Raw genomic sequence first — 24,741 nt, 5'->3', positions numbered from 1 at the left:
AAAATGTGTCAAAGAGCAAAAAAAAAAAAACAACACAAAAACCGAAAAAGAGTTAAAAAAAACCCGAAGGCAACCAATGGGTCTTCTACACATCGATAAAATACCGAACCAGGACCCGGACATCAGTTGGCTCCCACAATAGCCAATTTGTCTCTTATCGCTTATATTATTTATTATATAGTGTATCCTAATGTCAACAATGCATCTTGTGTCATTTGACTAGACATATTTATAAGTCAAAAGTGTATAACCTCAATACTTATGAAGGCCTTATACTTAACCCCTAACTGGAGGGATTGTGCTTGATATTCATATAATGAAGACAATCTTTCAATCAGTTTAATTGAGTTCTGGATCTGGCATGTCAGTAACTGCTTGAAGTCCTTTGTTGATGTATGTTTTATTGTCATTTTGCTTATTTTTTCTTTATCATGATGATCAGGGTCTGTTTACAGTACCGGAGCACGCAAGATACACCTAAGATGATCCAATATATTATCGGGCTCGTGTTGATCCGAATTTCGTTTTCTTTGTTGTAGTGTGCATTATGTTGATTGTTTTTTATTTTCCTTTTTGTCGAGCCTTCGACTTTAGTCGTAAAAGCGAGACTAAGCGATCTTACATTCCGTCGTCGTCGGTGTCGTCGGCGGCGTCAACAAATATTCACTCTGTGTTTAAAATTTTTGAAATTTTAATAACTTTCTTAAACTATACTGGATTTCTACCAAACTTGTACAGAATGTTGTTTATGATCATAAGATAGTATCCAGAAGTAAATTTTGTAAAAAAAAATCCATTTTTTCTATAGTTTACTTGTAAATAGACTTAGTTTTTCTGCGGGGAAACATTACATTCACTCTGTGGTTACAGTTTTTAAAATTTTGATAACTTTCTTAAACTATTCTGAGTTTGTACTAAACTTGGACAGAAGCTTGTTTATGATCATAAGATAGTATCCAGAAGTAAATTTTGAAAAAAAAAAAATCCATTTTTTTTATATTATACTTTTTAATGGACTTAGTTTTTCTGTGGGGAATTATAACATTCACTCTGTGGTTAAAGTTTTTAAAATTTTAATTACTTTCTTAAACTATCCTGGGTTTGTACCAAAATTTGACAGAAGCTTATTTATGATCATAAGATAGTATCCAGAAGTAAATTTTGAAGAAAAAAAAATCCACTTTTTCCATATTTTACTTTTATATGGACTTAGATTTTCTTCCAGTTAACATTACATATGTGTAAAGTCTGCAGTTAAAGTTTTTAAAGCATTTATTAGATTCATAGAATATGCTGGATTTTTACCAAACTTGGACAGTAGCTTGTTACAATCAAAAGATTGTATCATGAGGAATGTTTTTATTATTTTTTTTCCTCATTTTAGTTGAGCCTGCGATTTACAGCAAAAGTAGGCGGGACACTGGGTTCCGCAGAACCCTTACAAATTTTCTTATGCTAATGAGTTGTAAGTTTTCATCGACTTTAGAGTCTGCGCATCTTATGGGTGTTATCTATATTGTAGGGGGATTAAAAGGAACTTCTTTTATGTTATGCGTTATAAATTACTAGTATGCTGTAAATTTTAATTTAAGTCTTTATTCAGGAGGATCTATCGGCACATCTACTAATTTGTAATTAAAGCCAATTATGTAATGATCAGTCCAAATCACTTGTTCCGCTTTATGGATGTTTTCTCCTCCTGGCACATGATTTCTTCTTTTTTGAAGTGATCGGTGCTTTGGTCGTTGTGATCGGCGATTCGCACATAGTTCCTGTTCCAGGCGTGCAAAAATAAGGAACATCGCATTTGGGCGGTACTATTTCCGTAGGTTCCTTGCCTGAAAAAAGTTTAATTCTTAAAAGGTTTTGTTTTACTTCATAATTTTAACATGTTATATCATAACAAATTATTATCTTATTCATTTGTTTTTGATATTTTCAAAATAAGATAAAAAAAAAGGTCACTTACACATGTTAAAGACGTGTGTGTAAATATGTACCTATTAAGTCAAAAATAACATAACAGTTTCTAACTGCATTAAAGATCAATTGGAAGCCTTCGTCAATCATGTCAATTGTCTTCTCTATGGTTGGATTGTTGTTTCTTTGATACATTCCCCATTTCCATTCTCAATTTTATAGACGGGTGTGTATACCTAGTTAGTCATACATAACAGACTATAGAACACCATTGCCAAAACTCAAATATAACTCTTATAATCCAATACATCAATCAATATTGAACATTTTTTACCAACGCAGCCAATGCAGTTGGAATATTTCCGGGTATATCTAGGGCAATTGTATAAACATATACATTTATAAGCGTGTTATCACATCAGTATAGGTTTTGGTTAAACATGTTTTAAATTAAAACACACAATGAGATAAAACAATACAATGTATGTTCCAAAATATGCACGAACTGTCTATTAAATTTCCCCAATAAGTCTATTTGATCTATAGTGATATTTATGAAATTCATATTTCGTCTATTCTAAGGTTAGGAATTGATATGAAATAACCTTTTTAACTTCATGTTTCCAAATTTATTTCAGAATATTCTAAATTGTTTAATAAAGCTTAGATTTTTTATTCCTTTAATCCTGGTAACTATATATTACGAGTTTATTTACAACCCTTTTGTCGATACCACGTGACGTGAACTGCTGTGGGAGTTTTTATTCTCCGAGAGTATCATCAGCCAAGTAGTCAGCACTTCGGTGCTGACATGAATTATCATTAATATGGTCATATTTATAAATTAACTGTTAACAAAACTTGTGATTTTTTTTAAATACTAAGGCTTTTCTACCTCAGGACTAGATTAACTTAGCTGTATTTGGCAAAACGTTTGGGAATTTTGGTACTCAATGCTCTTCAACTTGGAACTTTATTTGGCATTTTTAAACATTTTTGGATTCGAGTGTCACTGATGAGTCTTTTGTAGACGAAACGCGAGTTTGGCGTTAATAGAAAATGAGTTTATGTACTTACGGACTGGATTTTCTGGAAGAAATATAGTGGGAACAAATAACCTATGTGTATATTGTTCAAGAGTTTATGTAGAGAACACCAAATATACCTCATCAAAATACAATATGTGTAATTCTATCCCGAAATTCAATAATATCGGTTAAAAGTTTTTGACATGTTTATACTTGTAACAAAGGTAAACTACAGAAAAAACTTACAATTATAATAGAATATAAAAGTACATGTATACACAAAAGTATACAGCAAGTTAATAACATTTTGATTGAATAGACAAGGTGGAAATGAAACTGAATACATATGTCGAAGGTTTTCTAAATTTAAATATGCTTTTGAAAATTACTATCAACGCATTGCTATTTCATTCATGTTTCAATTTTAGGTTTCTGTTTGCGTTGTTATCCTTATTTATAAACAGAAGTTTAGTAAAAAAATAAACTAGCAAAAATACCGAAATTAAAGGAAAATTCCAAACGGAATATCCCTCATCATTTGTCGAAATCAGAATCTCGAAACACATCAATCGAATTTAAAACATCTGTCATATTCCTAGCTGGTCACAGATATTTACTTTTGTATAAAATAGCGGAGTTTAAATATTGATACATCAAAATTATTCAACGATTTTCAAGCAGAAAACGAATATATATAATGACATACCAATGGCAAGTTGAAACTGATTTGTAAGGTCGGCACAAAGACTGCACACAACAGTTTCATTGAAAGCTCGACGTTGCAGTTGATTTACTGTCTGTGGATCTGTAACCAGAAATGAAAGAATCTTTGATTTAACATTTAACGTGAAGAATTGTTTATCATATAGAATAACATAGATCATTCAATGTTTCCAAATCTATCTGATACTGAGAAACTTGTAGTCCTACTAAATCCTTCTAATATAAACCAAATGAAAAAAACAGGTTCCTTAATAAAACAGTCGTTAGAGCAGAGAACAGGGGACTCTTAGTTAGTTTTACTTGTATATATATAGATATGTGTGTGTGTTCAACTCAGTTATTTTATTTTCCCATGCGCTTCTTTTGAAACTTGAACAATTCCAGGAAATAAAATTAAATGTCCACACACATACAGTTTTTAATCAGTCATGTCAATCTACGAAAAAGATATCCACGAAAATAAATGCGTTCTCAGAATTGTATTGTCGAAATGCGCATCTGGTGCAAGAAAATTGGTACCGTTAATTTTATTACTACCACTGGGTCGATGCCTCTGCTGGTGGACTATTAGTCCCCGAGGGTATCACCAGCCCAGTAGCCAGTACTTCGATACTGGCATTAAAATACGGATTTTTTGTGTTATTAAAATTTACTGTTACACAATATTATAAATTATTATAAATTAAGGAATGTATCTCCCTCATGCAAAGCTCTGATTCCTTTCACGGATTTGGCTAAACTTTTTGGACTTTTTGGATTATAGCTCTTCATCTTTTATATAAGCTTTGGATTTCAAATATTTTGGCCACGAGCATCACTGAAGAGACATGTATTGTCGAAATGCGCATCTGGTGCAAGAAAATTGGTACCGTTAATTTTATTCTCAGTACACATGTATTTGACAGCGTTTTAGTCCTCAAGGAATCTGGCCTGTCATGTTTCGGATGTTTTTGTCAGATTTTTGGAATCATCTAGTTTTATCAATTTGTATGCCTTGAAAGATTTCCCCCGGCGACCCCCATTTTTCTTTTTGTAAATCTTTTACATGTATAATGATCAGCCTTCTGTTAGTTTAAACAATATTTATTCAGATAATTCGTAATGAAACGATATTAAACAAATGAAATAATATTCAGGATTCAGAAACAAGCCATCTGTTAAAGTCTTGTTTTTTAGAACTTAAGCTTGTAAATGATAAAGCTATGATTAGGCAAGAGAGAATTTCCCGCCAAAGTTTCAATGAGTACTATCTCGAAATCAAGCATGGTTATCTACATATGTTTTTTTGCTCTGTTGATTCCTGTATGAATCCCCTATTTTTATAAACTAGAAAAACGAACTCCCTTAACACCAGCTGTTATATGCGGAGCAGGAACTGTCTACCCAGTTTGAGCAACTCAGATCCCTATCTCCGATTTTTGTTGGAGTCCGTGTTGCTCAACTTCATTTTTTTATGTAGATATCTGTGTACTTCTGTATGCTTTCTGATTTTTCTTTGTTATATTGCCAAGACGTTGTCATTTTGTTTAACTTTAGGTATCTTTCTTTCTCTGTTAAAACAAATTGACAGCCAGATACCTAAATTGACCTTTTATTTTATATCGTAGAATTTATTTTAACACATGTTTTTATATGAACTCCAAGACTACGGTTTTAATATTTCAATATTACTTTTATGACTCGTTCACATCATGTTTCAGTTGTAAACAAATTATAATCCTGGTACCTTTGATAACTATTTACACCACTGGGTCGATGCCACTGCTGGTGGATGTTAACCAGCCAAGTAGTCAGCACTTCGGTGTTGACATGAATATCAATAATTTTGTCATTTTTCGAAAGTTCCCGTTTACAAAACTTTGATTTTTTTTCTAAAATCTAAGGATTTTCTTATCCCAGGCATAGATTACCATAGCCGTATTTATCACAACTTTTTGGAATTGTGGATCCTCAATGCTCTTCAACTTTGTACTTGTTTGGCTTTATAAATGTGTTGATATGAGCGTCACTGATAAGTTTTATGTAGACGAAACGCGTCTGGCGTACTGAATTATAATCCTGGTACCTTTGATAACTAACTAAATGTATACATTTACTCAATCGGAAATCCTGGGTTGATCCCGTTTCTCTCCTAATATGAGGAACGGGTTCGGCCGAGTTGTGACGATTGTACATTAACTCAATCGGAAATCCTGGGTTGATCCCGCTTCTCTTCTAATATGAGGAACGGGTTCGGCCGAGTTGTGACGATTGTACATTAACTCAATCGGAAATCCTGGGTTGATCCCGCTTATCTCCTAATATGAGGAACGGGTTCGGCCGAGTTGTGACGATTGTACATTAACTCTTACTTACTGCCCTTGTTTCCAATTGTACATTAACTCTTACTTACTGCCCTTGTTTCCAATTGTACATTAACTCTTACTTACTGCCCTTGTTTCCAATTGTAAATTAACTCTTACTTACTGCCCTTGTTTCCAATTGTACATTAACTCTTACTTACTGCCCTTGTTTCCAATTGTACATTAACTCTTACTTACTGCCCTTGTTTCCAATTGTACATTAACTCTTACTTACTGCCCTTGTTTCCAATTGTACATTAACTCTTACTTACTGCCCTTGTTTCCAATTGTACATTAACTCTTACTTACTGCCCTTGTTTCCAATTGTACATTAACTCTTACTTACTGCCCTTGTTTCCAATTGTACATTAACTCTTACTTACTGCCCTTGTTTCCAATTGTACATTAACTCTTACTTACTGCCCTTGTTTCCAATTGTACATTAACTCTTACTTACTGCCCTTGTTTCCAATTGTACATTAACTCTTACTTACTGCCCTTGTTTCCAATTGTACATTAACTCTTACTTACTGCCCTTGTTTCCAATTGTACATTAACTCTTACTTACTGTCCTTGTTTCCAATTGTAAATTAACTCTTACTTACTGTCCTTGTTTCCAATTGTACATTAACTCTTACTTACTGCCCTTGTTTCCAATTGTAAATTAACTCTTACTTACTGCCCTTGTTTCCAATTGTAAATTAACTCTTACTTACTGCCCTTGTTTCCAATTGTACATTAACTCTTACTTACTGCCCTTGTTTCCAATTGTACATTAACTCTTACTTACTGCCCTTGTTTCCAATTGTAAATTAACTCTTACTTACTGCCCTTGTTTCCAATTGTACATTAACTCTTACTTACTGCCCTTGTTTCCAATTGTACATTAACTCTTACTTACTGCCCTTGTTTCCAATTGTACATTAACTCTTACTTACTGCCCTTGTTTCCAATTGTACATTAACTCTTACTTACTGCCCTTGTTTCCAATTGTACATTAACTCTTACTTACTGTCCTTGTTTCCAATTGTAAATTAACTCTTACTTACTGTCCTTGTTTCCAATTGTACATTAACTCTTACTTACTGCCCTTGTTTCCAATTGTACATTAACTCTTACTTACTGCCCTTGTTTCCAATTGTAAATTAACTCTTACTTACTGCCCTTGTTTCCAATTGTAAATTAACTCTTACTTACTGCCCTTGTTTCCAATTGTACATTAACTCTTACTTACTGCCCTTGTTTCCAATTGTACATTAACTCTTACTTACTGCCCTTGTTTCCAATTGTACATTAACTCTTACTTACTGCCCTTGTTTCCAATTGTACATTAACTCTTACTTACTGCCCTTGTTTCCAATTGTACATTAACTCTTACTTACTGCCCTTGTTTCCAATTGTACATTAACTCTTACGTACTGCCCTTGTTTCCAATTGTACATTAACTCTTACTTACTGCCCTTGTTTCCAATTGTACATTAACTCTTACTTACTGCCCTTGTTTCCAATTGTAAATTAACTCTTACTTACTGCCCTTGTTTCCAATTGTACATTAACTCTTACTTACTGCCCTTGTTTCCAATTGTAAATTAACTCTTACTTACTGCCCTTGTTTCCAATTGTAAATTAACTCTTACTTACTGCCCTTGTTTCCAATTGTAAATTAACTCGCCCTTGTTTCCAATTGTACATTAACTCTTACTTACTGCCCTTGTTTCCAATTGTAAATTAACTCTTACTTACTGCCCTTGTTTCCAATTGTAAATTAACTCTTACTTACTGCCCTTGTTTCCAATTGTACATTAACTCTTACTTACTGCCCTTGTTTCCAATTGTACATTAACTCTTACTTACTGCCCTTGTTTCCAATTGTAAATTAACTCTTACTTACTGCCCTTGTTTCCAATTGTAAATTAACTCTTACTTACTGCCCTTGTTTCCAATTGTAAATTAACTCTTACTTACTGTCCTTGTTTCCAATTGTACATTAACTCTTACTTACTGCCCTTGTTTCCAATTGTAAATTAACTCTTACTTACTGCCCTTGTTTCCAATTGTACATTAACTCTTACTTACTGCCCTTGTTTCCAATTGTAAATTAACTCTTACTTACTGCCCTTGTTTCCAATTGTACATTAACTCTTACTTACTGCCCTTGTTTCCAATTGTACATTAACTCTTACTTACTGTCCTTGTTTCCAATTGTACATTAACTCTTACTTACTGCCCTTGTTTCCAATTGTACATTAACTCTTACTTACTGCCCTTGTTTCCAATTGTAAATTAACTCTTACTTACTGCCCTTGTTTCCAATTGTAAATTAACTCTTACTAACTGCCCTTGTTTCCAATTGTACATTAACTCTTACTTACTGTCCTTGTTTCCAATTGTAAATTAACTCTTACTTACTGCCCTTGTTTCCAATTGTAAATTAAATCTTACTTACTGCCCTTGTTTCCAATTGTAAATTAACTCTTACTTACTGCCCTTGTTTCCAATTGTAAATTAACTCTTACTTACTGCCCTTGTTTCCAATTGTAAATTAACTCTTACTTACTGCCCTTGTTTCCAATTGTAAATTAACTCTTACTTACTGCCCTTGTTTCCAATTGTACATTAACTCTTACTTACTGTCCTTGTTTCCAATTGTAAATTAACTCTTACTTACTGCCCTTGTTTCCAATTGTAAATTAAATCTTACTTACTGCCCTTGTTTCCAATTGTAAATTAACTCTTACTTACTGCCCTTGTTTCCAATTGTAAATTAACTCTTACTTACTGCCCTTGTTTCCAATTGTAAATTAACTCTTACTTACTGCCCTTCTTTCCAATTGTACATTAACTCTTACTTACTGCCCTTGTTTCCAATTGTAAATTAACTCTTACTTACTGTCCTTGTTTCCAATTGTACATTAACTCTTACTTACTGCCCTTGTTTCCAATTGTAAATTAACTCTTACTTACTGCCCTTGTTTCCAATTGTACATTAACTCTTACTTACTGCCCTTGTTTCCAATTGTACATTAACTCTTACTTACTGTCCTTGTTTCCAATTGTAAATTAACTCTTACTTACTGCCCTTGTTTCCAATTGTACATTAACTCTTACTTACTGCCCTTGTTTCCAATTGTAAATTAACTCTTACTTACTGCCCTTGTTTCCAATTGTAAATTAACTCTTACTTACTGCCCTTGTTTCCAATTGTAAATTAACTCTTACTTACTGCCCTTGTTTCCAATTGTACATTAACTCTTACTTACTGCCCTTGTTTCCAATTGTACATTAACTCTTACTTACTGTCCTTGTTTCCAATTGTAAATTAACTCTTACTTACTGCCCTTGTTTCCAATTGTACATTAACTCTTACTTACTGTCCTTGTTTCCAATTGTACATTAACTCTTACTTACTGCCCTTGTTTCCAATTGTACATTAACTCTTACTTTCCAATTGTAAATTAACTCTTACTTACAGCCCTTGTTTCCAATTGTAAATTAACTCTTACTTACTGCCCTTGTTTCCAATTGTAAATTAACTCTTACTTACTGCCCTTGTTTCCAATTGTACATTAACTCTTACTTACTGCCCTTGTTTCCAATTGTACATTAACTCTTACTTACTGTCCTTGTTTCCAATTGTAAATTAACTCTTACTTACTGCCCTTGTTTCCAATTGTACATTAACTCTTACTTACTGTCCTTGTTTCCAATTGTAAATTAACTCTTACTTACTGCCCTTGTTTCCAATTGTAAATTAAATCTTACTTACTGCCCTTGTTTCCAATTGTAAATTAACTCTTACTTACTGCCCTTGTTTCCAATTGTAAATTAACTCTTACTTACTGCCCTTGTTTCCAATTGTAAATTAACTCTTACTTACTGCCCTTGTTTCCAATTGTAAATTAACTCTTACTTACTGTCCTTGTTTCCAATTGTAAATTAACTCTTACTTACTGCCCTTGTTTCCAATTGTAAATTAACTCTTACTTACTGCCCTTGTTTCCAATTGTACATTAACTCTTACTTACTGCCCTTGTTTCCAATTGTACATTAACTCTTACTTACTGTCCTTGTTTCCAATTGTAAATTAACTCTTACTTACTGCCCTTGTTTCCAATTGTACATTAACTCTTACTTACTGTCCTTGTTTCCAATTGTAAATTAACTCTTACTTACTGCCCTTGTTTCCAATTGTAAATTAAATCTTACTTACTGCCCTTGTTTCCAATTGTAAATTAACTCTTACTTACTGCCCTTGTTTCCAATTGTAAATTAACTCTTACTTACTGCCCTTGTTTCCAATTGTAAATTAACTCTTACTTACTGCCCTTGTTTCCAATTGTAAATTAACTCTTACTTACTGTCCTTGTTTCCAATTGTAAATTAACTCTTACTTACTGCCCTTGTTTCCAATTGTACATTAACTCTTACTTACTGCCCTTGTTTCCAATTGTACATTAACTCTTACTTACTGCCCTTGTTTCCAATTGTACATTAACTCTTACTTACTGTCCTTGTTTCCAATTGTACATTAACTCTTACTTACTGCCCTTGTTTCCAATTGTACATTAACTCTTACTTACTGCCCTTGTTTCCAATTGTAAATTAACTCTTACTTACTGCCCTTGTTTCCAATTGTAAATTAACTCTTACTTACTGCCCTTGTTTCCAATTGTAAATTAACTCTTACTTACTGCCCTTGTTTCCAATTGTACATTAACTCTTACTTACTGCCCTTGTTTCCAATTGTACATTAACTCTTACTTACTGTCCTTGTTTCCAATTGTAAATTAACTCTTACTTACTGCCCTTGTTTCCAATTGTACATTAACTCTTACTTACTGTCCTTGTTTCCAATTGTACATTAGCTCTTACTTACTGCCCTTGTTTCCAATGGTACATTAACTCTTACTTACTGTCCTTGTTTCCAATTGTAAATTAACTCTTACTTACTGCCCTTGTTTCCAATTGTACATTAACTCTTACTTACTGCCCTTGTTTCCAATTGTAAATTAACTCTTACTTACTGCCCTTGTTTCCAATTGTACATTAACTCTTACTTACTGTCCTTGTTTCCAATTGTACATTAACTCTTACTTACTGCCCTTGTTTCCAATTGTACATTAACTCTTACTTACTGCCCTTGTTTCCAATTGTACATTAACTCTTACTTACTGCCCTTGTTTCCAATTGTACATTAACTCTTACTTACTGCCCTTGTTTCCAATTGTACATTAACTCTTACTTACTGTCCTTGTTTCCAATTGTAAATTAACTCTTACTTACTGCCCTTGTTTCCAATTGTACATTAACTCTTACTTACTGTCCTTGTTTCCAATTGTACATTAACTCTTACTTACTGCCCTTGTTTCCAATTGTACATTAACTCTTACTTACTGCCCTTGTTTCCAATTGTACATTAACTCTTACTTACTGCCCTTGTTTCCAATTGTACATTAACTCTTACTTACTGCCCTTGTTTCCAATTGTACATTAACTCTTACTTACTGTCCTTGTTTCCAATTGTAAATTAACTCTTACTTACTGCCCTTGTTTCCAATTGTACATTAACTCTTACTTACTGCCCTTGTTTCCAATTGTAAATTAACTCTTACTTACTGTCCTTGTTTCCAATTGTAAATTAACTCTTACTTACTGTCCTTGTTTCCAATTGTAAATTAACTCTTACTTACTGCCCTTGTTTCCAATTGTACATTAACTCTTACTTACTGCCCTTGTTTCCAATTGTACATTAACTCTTACTTACTGTCCTTGTTTCCAATTGTAAATTAACTCTTACTTACTGCCCTTGTTTCCAATTGTACATTAACTCTTACTTACTGCCTTTGTTTCCAATTGTAAATTAACTCTTACTTACTGCCCTTGTTTCCAATTGTACATTAACTCTTACTTACTGCCCTTGTTTCCAATTGTAAATTAACTCTTACTTACTGCCCTTGTTTCCAATTGTAAATTAACTCTTACTTACTGCCCTTGTTTCCAATTGTACATTAACTCTTACTTACTGCCCTTGTTTCCAATTGTAAATTAACTCTTACTTACTGCCCTTGTTTCCAATTGTAAATTAACTCTTACTTACTGCCCTTGTTTCCAATTGTACATTAACTCTTACTTACTGCCCTTGTTTCCAATTGTAAATTAACTCTTACTTACTGCCCTTGTTTCCAATTGTAAATTAACTCTTACTTACTGCCCTTGTTTCCAATTGTACATTAACTCTTACTTACTGCCCTTGTTTCCAATTGTAAATTAACTCTTACATACTGCCCTTGTTTCCAATTGTACATTAACTCTTACTTACTGCCCTTGTTTCCAATTGTAAATTAACTCTTACTTACTGCCCTTGTTTCCAATTGTACATTAACTCTTACTTACTGCCTTTGTTTCCAATTGTAAATTAACTCTTACTTACTGCCCTTGTTTCCAATTGTAAATTAACTCTTACTTACTGCCCTTGTTTCCAATTGTAAATTAACTCTTACTTACTGCCCTTGTTTCCAATTGTACATTAACTCTTACTTACTGCCCTTGTTTCCAATTGTACATTAACTCTTACTTACTGCCTTTGTTTCCAATTGTAAATTAACTCTTACTTACTGCCCTTGTTTCCAATTGTACATTAACTCTTACTTACTGCCCTTGTTTCCAATTGTAAATTAACTCTTACTTACTGCCCTTGTTTCCAATTGTACATTAACTCTTACTTACTGCCCTTGTTTCCAATTGTAAATTAAATCTTACTTACTGCCCTTGTTTCCAATTGTAAATTAACTCTTACTTACTGCCCTTGTTTCCAATTGTAAATTAACTCTTACTTACTGCCCTTGTTTCCAATTGTAAATTAACTCTTACTTACTGCCCTTGTTTCCAATTGTAAATTAACTCTGACTTACTGCCCTTGTTTCCAATTGTAAATTAACTCTTACTTACTGCCTTTGTTTCCAATTGTAAATTAACTCTTACTTACTGCCTTTGTTTCCAATTGTAAATTAACTCTTACTTACTGCCCTTGTTTCCAATTGTAAATTAACTCTTACTTACTGCCCTTGTTTCCAATTGTACATTAACTCTTACTTACTGCCCTTGTTTCCAATTGTAAATTAACTCTTTCTTACTGCCCTTGTTTCCAATTGTACATTAACTCTTACTTACTGCCCTTGTTTCCAATTGTAAATTAACTCTTACTTACTGCCCTTGTTTCCAATTGTACATTAACTCTTACTTACTGCCCTTGTTTCCAATTGTAAATTAACTCTTACTTACTGCCCTTGTTTCCAATTGTAAATTAACTCTTACTTACTGCCCTTGTTTCCAATTGTACATTAACTCTTACTTACTGCCCTTGTTTCCAATTGTAAATTAACTCTTACTTACTGCCCTTGTTTCCAATTGTAAATTAACTCTTACTTACTGCCCTTGTTTCCAATTGTACATTAACTCTTACTTACTGCCCTTGTTTCCAATTGTAAATTAACTCTTACTTACTGCCCTTGTTTCCAATTGTAAATTAACTCTTACTTACTGCCCTTGTTTCCAATTGTAAATTAACTCTTACTTACTGCCTTTGTTTCCAATTGTACATTAACTCTTACTTACTGCCCTTGTTTCCAATTGTAAATTAACTCTTACTTACTGCCTTTGTTTCCAATTGTAAATGATTTTTCACCTGGAGTATAATCTATCGTCAAACATTTAAATGTGTCTTGACCATGTACAGTGTATCTACAAAATAATGTATTCCGATACAAATTATATAGATATGTGTCAAAATAAATGACGTAAAATATATTAAAACAACAGTTTACAAAACACAACATCGAAAAGTAATTAAAGTAATGCGAATCCAACCAAAAATTATTAAGAATTGATCATTGCAGTATAGTGTTAAACCAGTAAAAGTCATTTGATTGCATTATCAATGACTTGCTTGTATTTATGTTAATGACTTAAGCATTTACATACATTTTACAAGAGGTCGTAATCGCACCATCAAAACATACGGAAACAATTTAGAATCAAAACATACGGAAAAAATTCAGAAAGTTATAAATTATAAAAATTTATGTTTGATAGTTTCCCAATGCTTTCTGTGCAGTGTTTTGAAACATGTCACATTTTTCATCTACACAAAACAACACAATAGTTTTTTTTCCTACTTATTTTTCTCACCTTTATGTCGAATAATAGATTGCATACAAGTTTATAATACGTTTTTCGTTTAAAAAAATTCTTTTGAAGAGTACCAAACAAAAAATGATACAAAACCTACAGAAACAAAGTACAGTCAAACCGACTTAAGAAAACCAGTGTTAAAAGACCACCAGTTTAAGATCCCTCTTGAATACATTTCAAATAGACTGAACTCGTATTAAGGTAGCACAATACAAAGATTGTATACCTCCAATTACCAAGTTTTAAAATGCTGTACATTTCTATAATCATTGAAAATTTATAAAAGTGGTATAATATTTATGAATAGCTAATAAATTAGAATTAGACTATTTACCGGATTTGTATAATCACATAAGCAACACGACGGGTGCCGCATGTTGAGCAGGATCTGCTTACCCTTCCGGAGCACATAAGATCACCCCTAGTTTTTGGTGGAGTTCGTGTTGTTTATTCTTTAGTTTTCTATGTTGTGTCATGTGTACTATTGTTTTCTGTTTGTCTTTTTCATTTTTAGCCATGGCGTTGTCAGTTTGTTTTAGATTTACGAGTTTGACTGTCCCTTTGGTATCTTTCGTCCGTCTTTTAGACTTTCAAATTAATGCAATATTTGTATTATTTAACAATTATGTAATCAATTTTAATGTGAACTGTGTGTACCAAATTTTACAAGAGCTTTCCACTTCATTAGAGAATGGAATCTGAAAGCGGTAATTTGAGACACCCTCTTGTAGCTCCTGCTGTGTTGATTGAGATTTCGTTGAAATATCCTGAAATTTCCGGTATAGCTATAGAGATGATAGAGCTAAATTTATGTAAGTCGTCTTACCAAACTTTTATCATTAATTGCATAATAGTTGATTGCATAATGATTCATAACAAAAAAATGTCATTCATTTAAAATTTTTATCATTTATCAATCTATAAATTATTAATTTATTTGCAGTCTTAAGAAAATAACAGTATTTTAAAGGTTGGAAATTGGAAGTAAATAAACCTTTGTATTGTGTTACCTTAAAAGACCACTTGTCTTAAGAGACCACATTTTTGCTCTCCCTTTATTGGTTCTTACAACAGGTTTGACAGTATACTGAAAAGATGGAAGATATGAAGACACAATGAAGTACGTCAACATATTATCTTACTGAATGCACCACCAACCACGCCCTAATCCGGTTTAAAAAGAGTCAAGTTTAGTATTAGGACATCAAACATTCATTCATATCATAAATAGAAGATGTGGTGTGAGTGCCAATGAGACAACTCTCCATTCAAATAACAATTTAAAAAAAGTAAACCATTATAGGTTTTCAACACGGAGATTTGGCTCATACCGAAAAACAAGCTATAAAGGGCCCCAAAATTACTAGTGTTAAACCATTCAAACGGAAAAAACCAACGGTCTTAAATCATAAAGAATGGAAATGTGGAATTTGTCAAAGAGACAACAACTCGATCATAGAAAAAACACACCAGCAGAAGGTCACCAACAGGTCTTCAATGTAGCGAGAAATTCCCGCATCGGATACTTGTTTTGCTTTTAATTATATTGTATTGAAAGTGTTGCAAAAAATAAATTGTTCTTTAACTTGATTGAACAGTTGTCCTTATACGACGACTTTAAAACATACCTGATAACATAAAATTGATCTGTAATCTGATAACAAAAAGCTGGATCACCATCTGCTTCAAATTCATCACCGTTTTCCTCAAAGTACCAAATTGCTGATAAAATGGGGGGTGACCCACTGTATATATAAAACTCATTCCCGCGCCATTCATCAGGAAACGTACACGGAAACTCAGTTACGCCTGTAATAATATCATTAACAATATAAACATGTTTTTAAGGTCTAATATGATTGTCAAATATCTGATAAAATTTGTATTCAACGATTTATCGACCTTTCATATATGCATATTTCGATCCTGGAAGATTCTCAGAACGAGGCTTCTACGTCAGTAGTTAATTTCATTGATATTGACATATGGGGACAGCGCAAATTTAGTTTCAATTACTATCTAACAAAACACCAGACAGCGATTCAAAAATATAATTAAAAAGAAAAATGACATGATATTTTCTGTTTTTCGAATGACACGCAAAGAACGTGTAAAGATGGCCATTTTCAACAACCTCAAACTACGCTTCTTTCCGTCCACTTTTATACGCCATTCAGAGTTGAGTCTCAAGGTGCCATGCAATGTGTTCATCATGAAGGATTAATATGAAATATTTATCATAGGATTTAACACATTTTTTGTAGATGTTATTGATGTGTAAACCAGCCAGGGCGATCAACTCACAAACTGAATAAAAAGGACTTTTATGTTAAGTTTGTGAGGAACAGACCCAGTTTACACATCAGTAACCTCTAGAAAAAATGTATGTAATCCTTATAATTCTTCAGCCAAAAATACGCCATTATTAGTTTATATTATTTGCTTGACGGCTAGTATATGTACCATCAGAAGCACAATGGCAAGTCGTAACTTAGGAGTACGCCGCCATCTGGACCTTCGAGAAACAATAAATGTCCGATAAATGCAACAGAGACTAATTTCAATTTGCTGAAAATCCCAGTATCCTTGCAGGAATGTGTATCGCGCAGGAATAGATTACGAAAAAAGTTCGGAAACATGGAAGTTTAAACCAAGAGAAAAATTATAATTGACCAATTCAATTCAAGTATTTATAGATATGTAAATGATCAAAAAATTATTACGTTATATTCCTTCACAAACTGTTTGTGTACATCCTGGATGCTGGTTTTACTGAATGTGTTTCGTCATTTGATTTTACCATTTGCCTCGGGACATTCCGTTTAAAATTTCCATCACAGTTTGATATTTTTGCTATTTCACTTTTATATGCTAAGGTTAACACATACAAACAAATACATGTATACCAATTCGGCATGTCGTCACAATTAGTACCGTAAATCGTTATCAAAATAAGTAATAAGCTAATCAAGTACTAATTTGGAAAGCACTGAGGACCCAAAAAAAGGCAAATTCGGTTAAGGTTATCTATGTTCTGGATAAAAAAATCCTTATTAATTTGAAAAAAAATTGTAAACAGGAAATATATCAAATGACAAGCACATTGATATTCATGTCAACACCGAAGTACTGACTACTGGGCTGGTGAACTAAACGTCCACCAGCTGTGACATCGACTCAGTGGTGTTTATAGTTATCAAAGGTACCAGGATTATACTTTAATACTCCAGTCAAACGTTTCGTCTTCATAAGACTCATCATTGACGCTCAGATCAACATAAGTAATAAGCTAAACAAATAAAAAGTTGAAGATCATAGAAGTGAGTTCACTATTAATATTTCATTTAAGTTTCTCACCTTCAGCCTGACCAATCATCAATGCAGTACCAACACATACCAATATACCAACGAATTTCATCGCAGGATGATAAAGACTGAATTGTGTTTCTTGTATTTTATGACTAGTACTGATCAGTTGTGTCTTGTAAAAATGAAACATCAACTGCTGAATATGCACATTAACCACGTAAAACGTCGGCAGTTTAGACTTACTATATCGATTTAATCAAACACATGCTTAATTATAATAGGAAAACGTGCAATTTACACTTTAAAATAGAAAATTTAAGTATACATACTGATTGACATTTGTTTTACATCTGGTGGCAAATTGATTACTTATTCAGAAGATGTTATGCAATATGCATATTAACTCAGATTGTTATGTACTATACCGGCCGCCACACTGAGACGGTGCAATTGGCAGTCTATGTGTAGACATAGTACCCTTCACGTACAAGTGAAATGATACCAAGGAAATATGAACTGCATTCAATATGTAATGATTGTTTAATTTATATAGATGAAGTATGAAGTTGTTATAAAACAACATGGCAAGGTTGGATATTTGAATTAAAATTCTAGAATATATATTGGAGTAGGTCAACAGTGCCAAAGAATTTATCCTACCGACTATCTTGACTTGGCAATAACACTTTCGGCAAATCATCGATTTCCTCATCTGTTATCCGAACAAAACGTTTCTGATTTTTACTCAAAGTCGTGTTTTATTATAAAAACGGATGCAACACCAAAACAAACCGTGCCTTAAAATGAACCTGGTTTTCCCGTTTGAATGGTTTTACACTAGTACTTTTGGGGTCCGTTATAGCTTGTTGTTCGGTGTGAGCCACGGCTCCGTGTTGAAGGCCGTACATTGACCTGTAATGGTTTAGTTTTTTAAAATTGTGATTTGGGTTTAGAGTTGTCTCATTGGCACTCGCACCACATCTTGCTATATCTGTCTCCTATCCCAATATATATTTTTTTAAATGTTCAGAGAACAATTCAAGGTCTTTCCACATCAATTTTTCAATGTTTAAAAAAAAAAAACTGTTCTGGTTTGCTTTCATTTGAAACTGGTATCCAATCATAATTGTTTTCTATACTAACGCAAAAAATAAATAGTTTCTATAGACTATTGAGCGAGGTAAGGGAGACAATGTGGTACTTCCGGTGCATGTCACTTACGGTCTGATATGATAACTTCTGTCACACTGATTACCAAATATGAATTTTTTTTATACATTTGCATGTAAACCTGGAGATTATTGGCTACTTCCGGTTTATCGAAAGTAACTCCTAGTCTTAAGTTATAAGTTCATGGTTTAAACTACATAATTTAAGGGTTCCGAGTACTGTTCCATAAACAAGTGCAAACATGGCTACTTCAGGTTTTCTGAAAGTCACTTACGGTTGTCATTTGTCTAGGTTAATGTCTTCCAACCTTTTGTCAAAGATCATCTGGCTTCATAATGAACCAAGTTGAAGAAAAAAGCATCTAACTTTATATTAAGACATTTCATTGGCACTCCTGTAAGAACCCATTAAAGTGTTTCAACCCAATGTAACATATCTTAATTACAATAAAGCAAACATTTTCCCTCTTGTTCTTATACATACATCTTTAAAAGTGTCGAAGAAAATACAAAAAAAGGAAATGTCCAAATTGAGGACAGGACCTTGACCTTTGATCTTGACCTCATTTTTAAGTTAGGATCTAAGTGCCTCAAATAAAAAAAATAACCGAGGGTGATACGGTTAACGGTTTATGAGTAAAAAAATACAGTGAAACTTATTTTGTAAAGGCAGATAACTTCTATAAAATTTCATCGAATCATTTCGATCCAAATTATGGGGATCATTCATACCTTGATTTGGATTAATTTTGGACAATGGCTGTTTTATTTCGTTGGACACTTACATTCGGGTATAAAGTCATCCACGAATACAACGAAAATTGGTACGCCGCGAATAAAAGTTCTATCACAGTAATTTAGAAAGCCTATTTAACATGTTTAAAATACAAACACACAATTTTGAAAGAAAGCTTAGTTATTTCACATTATCTTTCAAACGTATACCACTGCAGTAATATACAATGTATTCAATTGAGACGTATACCACTACGGTAAATGCTAAGTAATTTAGACGTAACCACTGAGGCAAATACTTTGCAATTGAGACGTATACCACTACGGTAAACGCTATAAAATTGAGACGTATATAACTGCGGTAACAACTATGTTATGTTAAATTTTGTACGATTATTTACGTTTGAAGTTGGATTCATAACAAACTGGACATATATATATATATATATATTACAGTTAATTGCTATTAATAAGTATTGCAATATGCATTTTGTTTAAATGAATTATCAGTATTTAGTTCTAAATCAATCCTATTCTATCTCATTTTTGAATGATAGTTTTTCATATGTGACGTCATGTTGTTTCTAAATTTCATAAATTCAAATGTGGCATAACGTTGTTGCCTTTTCGCCATCGTATGTGACGTCACATTTTTTTAATTACGTTGACGCCTGGACTGATTCGGATGTGTGTCTATTTTGTGATAACTCGGGTTTAGTTTTCTGTAATTAGTTAATACTTCAATTTCATTATGTATATCTCTTTCATATTCATTTGTTAAAATTTACTGTTTGCAATAGCATTAAGTGTTCTATATAATAAGGATGTTCTTATCCCGTGCATAAACACAATGCCGTATTTGTCAAAACCTTTTCAACTTTTGATCTTCAGTGCTGTACAACTTTGTACCTTTTTCACGTTCGATCTTTTATATCTAGGCGTTATGTATTCAGGTTTAGTTTTCTGTAATTAGTTAATACTTCAGTTTCTTTGTGCATATCTCTTTCATGTTCATTTGATAACATTTACTGTTTGCAATAGCATGAATTGTTCTATATGATAAGAATGTTCTTATCCCGGGCATAAAAACAATGCCGTATTTGGCGAAACCTTTTCAACTTTTGATCTTCAGTGCTGTACAACTTTGTACTTTTTTCACTTTCGATCTTTTATATCTGGGCGTCACTGGTGAGTCTTGTGTGGACAAGGCGCGTTTTTGGCGTATTGAATTTTAAACCTGGTGCTTTTTGTTAATCTATTAATCATGTTTTTCTTTGTCTAATATGTTCTCCTATTTATTTGTATTGTAGTCCTGTAATATTATGTTGTCATTTCAATGTTATATTTCTGATGCTTGCTCTGTTTCTGTGTGTGTTGCGTTTCGGTGTTGTGTCGTTGTTCTCCTCTTATATTTAATGCGTTTCGCTCGGTTTTGGTTTGTTACCCCGATTTTGTTTTTTGTCCATGGATTTATGAGTTTTGAACAGCGGTATACTACTGTTGCCTTTATTTATGTTATAATTCGTAACCTCAACTGAACATAAAACATTTATCAATATAATACAAGACTGCCACATGGGAGTAGCCACTTGCAAAAGTCAAGTGCATTTTTATTCAGGTAATAAGAAAACGTAATTCATTTTATATCAATGAGAATTATGAAAATTGTCTCGTCTCTAACTAGCACAGCAACATCAATATTTTGCGACTTTTCGTGGACTATCAACCTGCAAATACATAATTTTCATAATTATTTATTTGGAAAAAAGCATCTAGAGCACTTGACTGCAATGAATTGAATGACTATAACTACAATCAAACCACCGGTGCATGGAATTCTTCCCACATACTTTATATATCCAATGAAACAGACATTTCTATAAATAGCATAAACACATGTTTCTTTACAAACAAAACAAACTAGCATCGATATATGTACAACTTTGATAAATATGATAATTGGAACGTTCTCCAATCGGTCCTAATTGTTTGTTGAATACTAAGATAACATTAGTTGATTCTTCATTTATGTTCATTAAAATTTGATTCAATTAGTCGAAGGAATATTTGCAACTTAACTTAATTCATGAGTTATGCATTTCATGTCTAAAGACCAAAGTACATACCCTAGGGTTATATACACATGTTGTTTAAGCTTAAGACTACTTAACTAATTATATAATGAGTCGTTAATGATAAAATTAGAAGAAATTAAAGACATTTAAAATTTACCTGATTTTAACATTTGAATGCGAAATGATAAGTTAAAGCAAGAGTAGTTTATTGATTTTCAAATATCAAGCAAAATAACTTAAATAACGACCTCTACCAAAAAATTCTTAACGGAAAGTCCCTTAGCAAATGGCAAAACACATCAAAAGAATGTATAACAAATGTTATATTCTTGACTTGGATGCGACATTTTTTGATGTAAAGAATGATAGATTAGACCTGGCTTTATAGCTAGCTTAACCTCTCACTTGTATGATTGTCGCATATAATTTCAAATTGTTTCAGGGGACAAATGGAGGTAACAACAAAAACTGAGAGAATCTCATCAGTCTAGAACAAAAATCGATATAAAACAAGGAATTTGTCGAACTATTTTTCTAACAACAGGACAGTGTCTAAATGCATGATATCAATGATGTGGTTATCTTTATAAATGTTCTGTTTCCGAAACTTTGAATTTTTCGAAAAAAATTTAAAAAAAAAGTATTTTCTTGTCCCAGGGATAGATTGCCTTCGCTGTATTTGGCACAAACTTTTGGAATCTTGGATCCTCAATGCTCTTCAACTTTGTACTTGTTTAGTTTTATAACTATTTTGATATGAGCGTCACTGATGAGTCTTATGTAGACGAAACGCGCGTCTGGCGTACAAAATTATAATTCTGGTACTTTTGATAACTATTTCACAACCCCTGAATTATGCAGTGCTTGACAGTAACCATTAGGACTTGCATAAGGAACAAAATAATAACCGATATATTGATTTTAATTTCATTTTTAATTAAAATCGATTTTCTACGAAGTTATTTGAAGGTTGAGTTTTTCACAATTCTGTCATAGTCTTGGCGATTCTCCTAGGAACCGAAAATGTCTAGATTTTTTATCTTAACCTGACGTTTGGGTTAATAAGTCTTTAAAAAAAAAATAGGTGAAGAAAAAATCATAGGGTTGTGCACTTCTTTGTTTGCTAAGATCGTTTGAAAAAACCCAAATTTGATGATTTTCTCATTTTTCGATTTTTTTTCCTATTTTGGGGTTTTCATCAAGAAAAAAATAAAAGGTCCACAATTGACACTGAATTAATTAAGCTTAAACAAACTATAGGTTGGTGTTAATATAAGATCATATTTTGATGCTTGTTTGTGTCATATTTAACATGCTGTCAATTTGGTAAATTTCTATTTTTTGCAGTTTAAGGTCAAAATACATATTAATTTTATCTTTTTGTTATAAATGATTGAAAGGTTCATATCTAAGAAATTTGAAAAGACAAAAATGATATTGGATGTCCATGTTTCTTGTACCCCTCATCCATTTTTTTCAAAATTTTGGCTGAAAGGACTGACTTGATTGGTCGTAAAATTTGAAAACTGGATAATTCAAAAACTATTTATCGTGAAAATACAATTGTTTCACAGATTTGTGTTTGATTAAAATATTTTAAAAATTCACTGATATGTTCCACTTGTATCACATGTTTTGGAAATCATGAAGATGATATAATCGAAAACATGAGAGTTATCTATTTCTGCCATTCTGTTTTGAAATTGAACTTATTTTAGTTCTAAATCTTGAGGTACAATACACACCTTCGAGTGACATTATCAATAACATTTTACTTATTTTCAAACGTTATAACCTTAGATACATTGATCGTTAGATCCTGTATAAAAAGGTAAATATTACATGTATCTTATCTACATCTTTTCTCCTTTTTTGATTTTTGTGGGTTATATGTATGTACCATTAAAAACCAATCACCATGATAAAATCTCAAATTTCATTATAGTTACATGTAGAGCTATTGTTCAACGATTATACCAGGTAAATGGTAGTGTTAAGCAAAGTATGAATACAAATCTAGAATTGACGTATTTTAACTATTTATAAAGCAAATTATCTAGTATATATCAAGTCAGAACCAGCTGTTATGCATTTGTACATTTATAACGTGTTTGGTCATTTGATTTTTTCACATGCCTCCTCGGGACATTGCGCTCAAAATTATCATGACCGTTTAGTATTTTTGGTATTTTACTTTATGCAATAATGATAACACACACACACAATGAAATATTAAGGTTTTTCACCTTCAGCCTGACCAATCAGTAATACAGCACCACCCTATACACATGGAAAAAAGTATTGCAACACCTTGATTTTTTAAAACTTGAAAAATCAGCCTCTTTTTCTCGATAAAATATAACAAAATATGTGAATAACATTATTGAAACATAGTTTATGATAACATTGGCATTGAAACGAACAAAACATATTTAATAAACAAATGATTTATATAACCACCATTTAAATAACAAAATGAAGAGTTTTTTGTGCAAAAAACTGCATTTTACAACTTTTACTGTATTTGAACTCTACAATGTCAGACATTTCTAAATTAATCTTCAGATGACTGTTCACATCATGGTTGATCGTTATACGCCAAAGAATTAGTACTTTGTGCGCAGCCTCCATTCAAACGGATCACCGCATCTTAACGTCTTCTGATTCCTGCCATAAATCGACTAATTTGTTGCTAAGGTATCAGTAACCTTTTCTGATGAAGAGAATTGTTTATTTCATGATGTGGTGAACTGGGGTGTCATTTCGCGTACTTTCCGCCCAATAATGTCCAAAATATGCTCGATATGGTTCATATTTGGGCTACGATCGGGCCAAGGAAGATGAACCGAATTCCCTTTGAACATTGGATCTTCCTCCACGATGCTAATTTCCATCTTTGGCGAGTTTCACTACATTGGATACGGAAAACTGTATGTCTGTTCGTTAGCAATGGTCTCCGAAATGGTCTTATCGCACGATAACTAGAAGTGATGAGTCGATCTCGAACAGTTCTTGTTAAAATGCTCCTGTATGGCCACCACTCTCTTTTTAGGATTGTCTTGTATGCAATGGGTTTCCTTCTGACCAACCTTCATTTTGCTTAATTTTCCCTAGAAAATGGTATAGGGGGTCTTCATTATCTCGGAAGGTCTTTAACAGAGTTTATTGCCTGATTTTTATTCTCAAAACGACTTATAGTGGAATGTTGATGACCAACATTACGTGCAGTTGTTACAGCGACATCTCTACT

The 24,741-nt window shown here is 32.7% G+C and overlaps 1 long non-coding RNA gene across 1 annotated transcript; it reads right to left on the bottom strand.

The window, feature by feature from the left end:
- Nucleotides 1-3,654: 3,654 nt before the first annotated feature.
- Nucleotides 3,655-16,006, bottom strand: LOC134682149 (uncharacterized). Its single transcript, XR_010100809.1, has 3 exons — nucleotides 15,832-16,006; nucleotides 13,665-13,753; nucleotides 3,655-3,753 (listed from the first exon to the last, which is right to left on the bottom strand). It is a non-coding gene; the product is annotated as an uncharacterized LOC134682149 (long non-coding RNA).
- Nucleotides 16,007-24,741: the final 8,735 nt, after the last annotated feature.

The sequence above is a fragment of the Mytilus trossulus genome, chromosome 8 (genome assembly GCF_036588685.1).
Source record: "Mytilus trossulus isolate FHL-02 chromosome 8, PNRI_Mtr1.1.1.hap1, whole genome shotgun sequence".
NCBI classification, from domain to species: Eukaryota; Metazoa; Mollusca; class Bivalvia; order Mytilida; family Mytilidae; genus Mytilus; species Mytilus trossulus.
The sequence above is the reverse complement of the archived record's forward strand: the minus strand, read 5'-3'. Positions and strand labels throughout refer to the sequence as shown.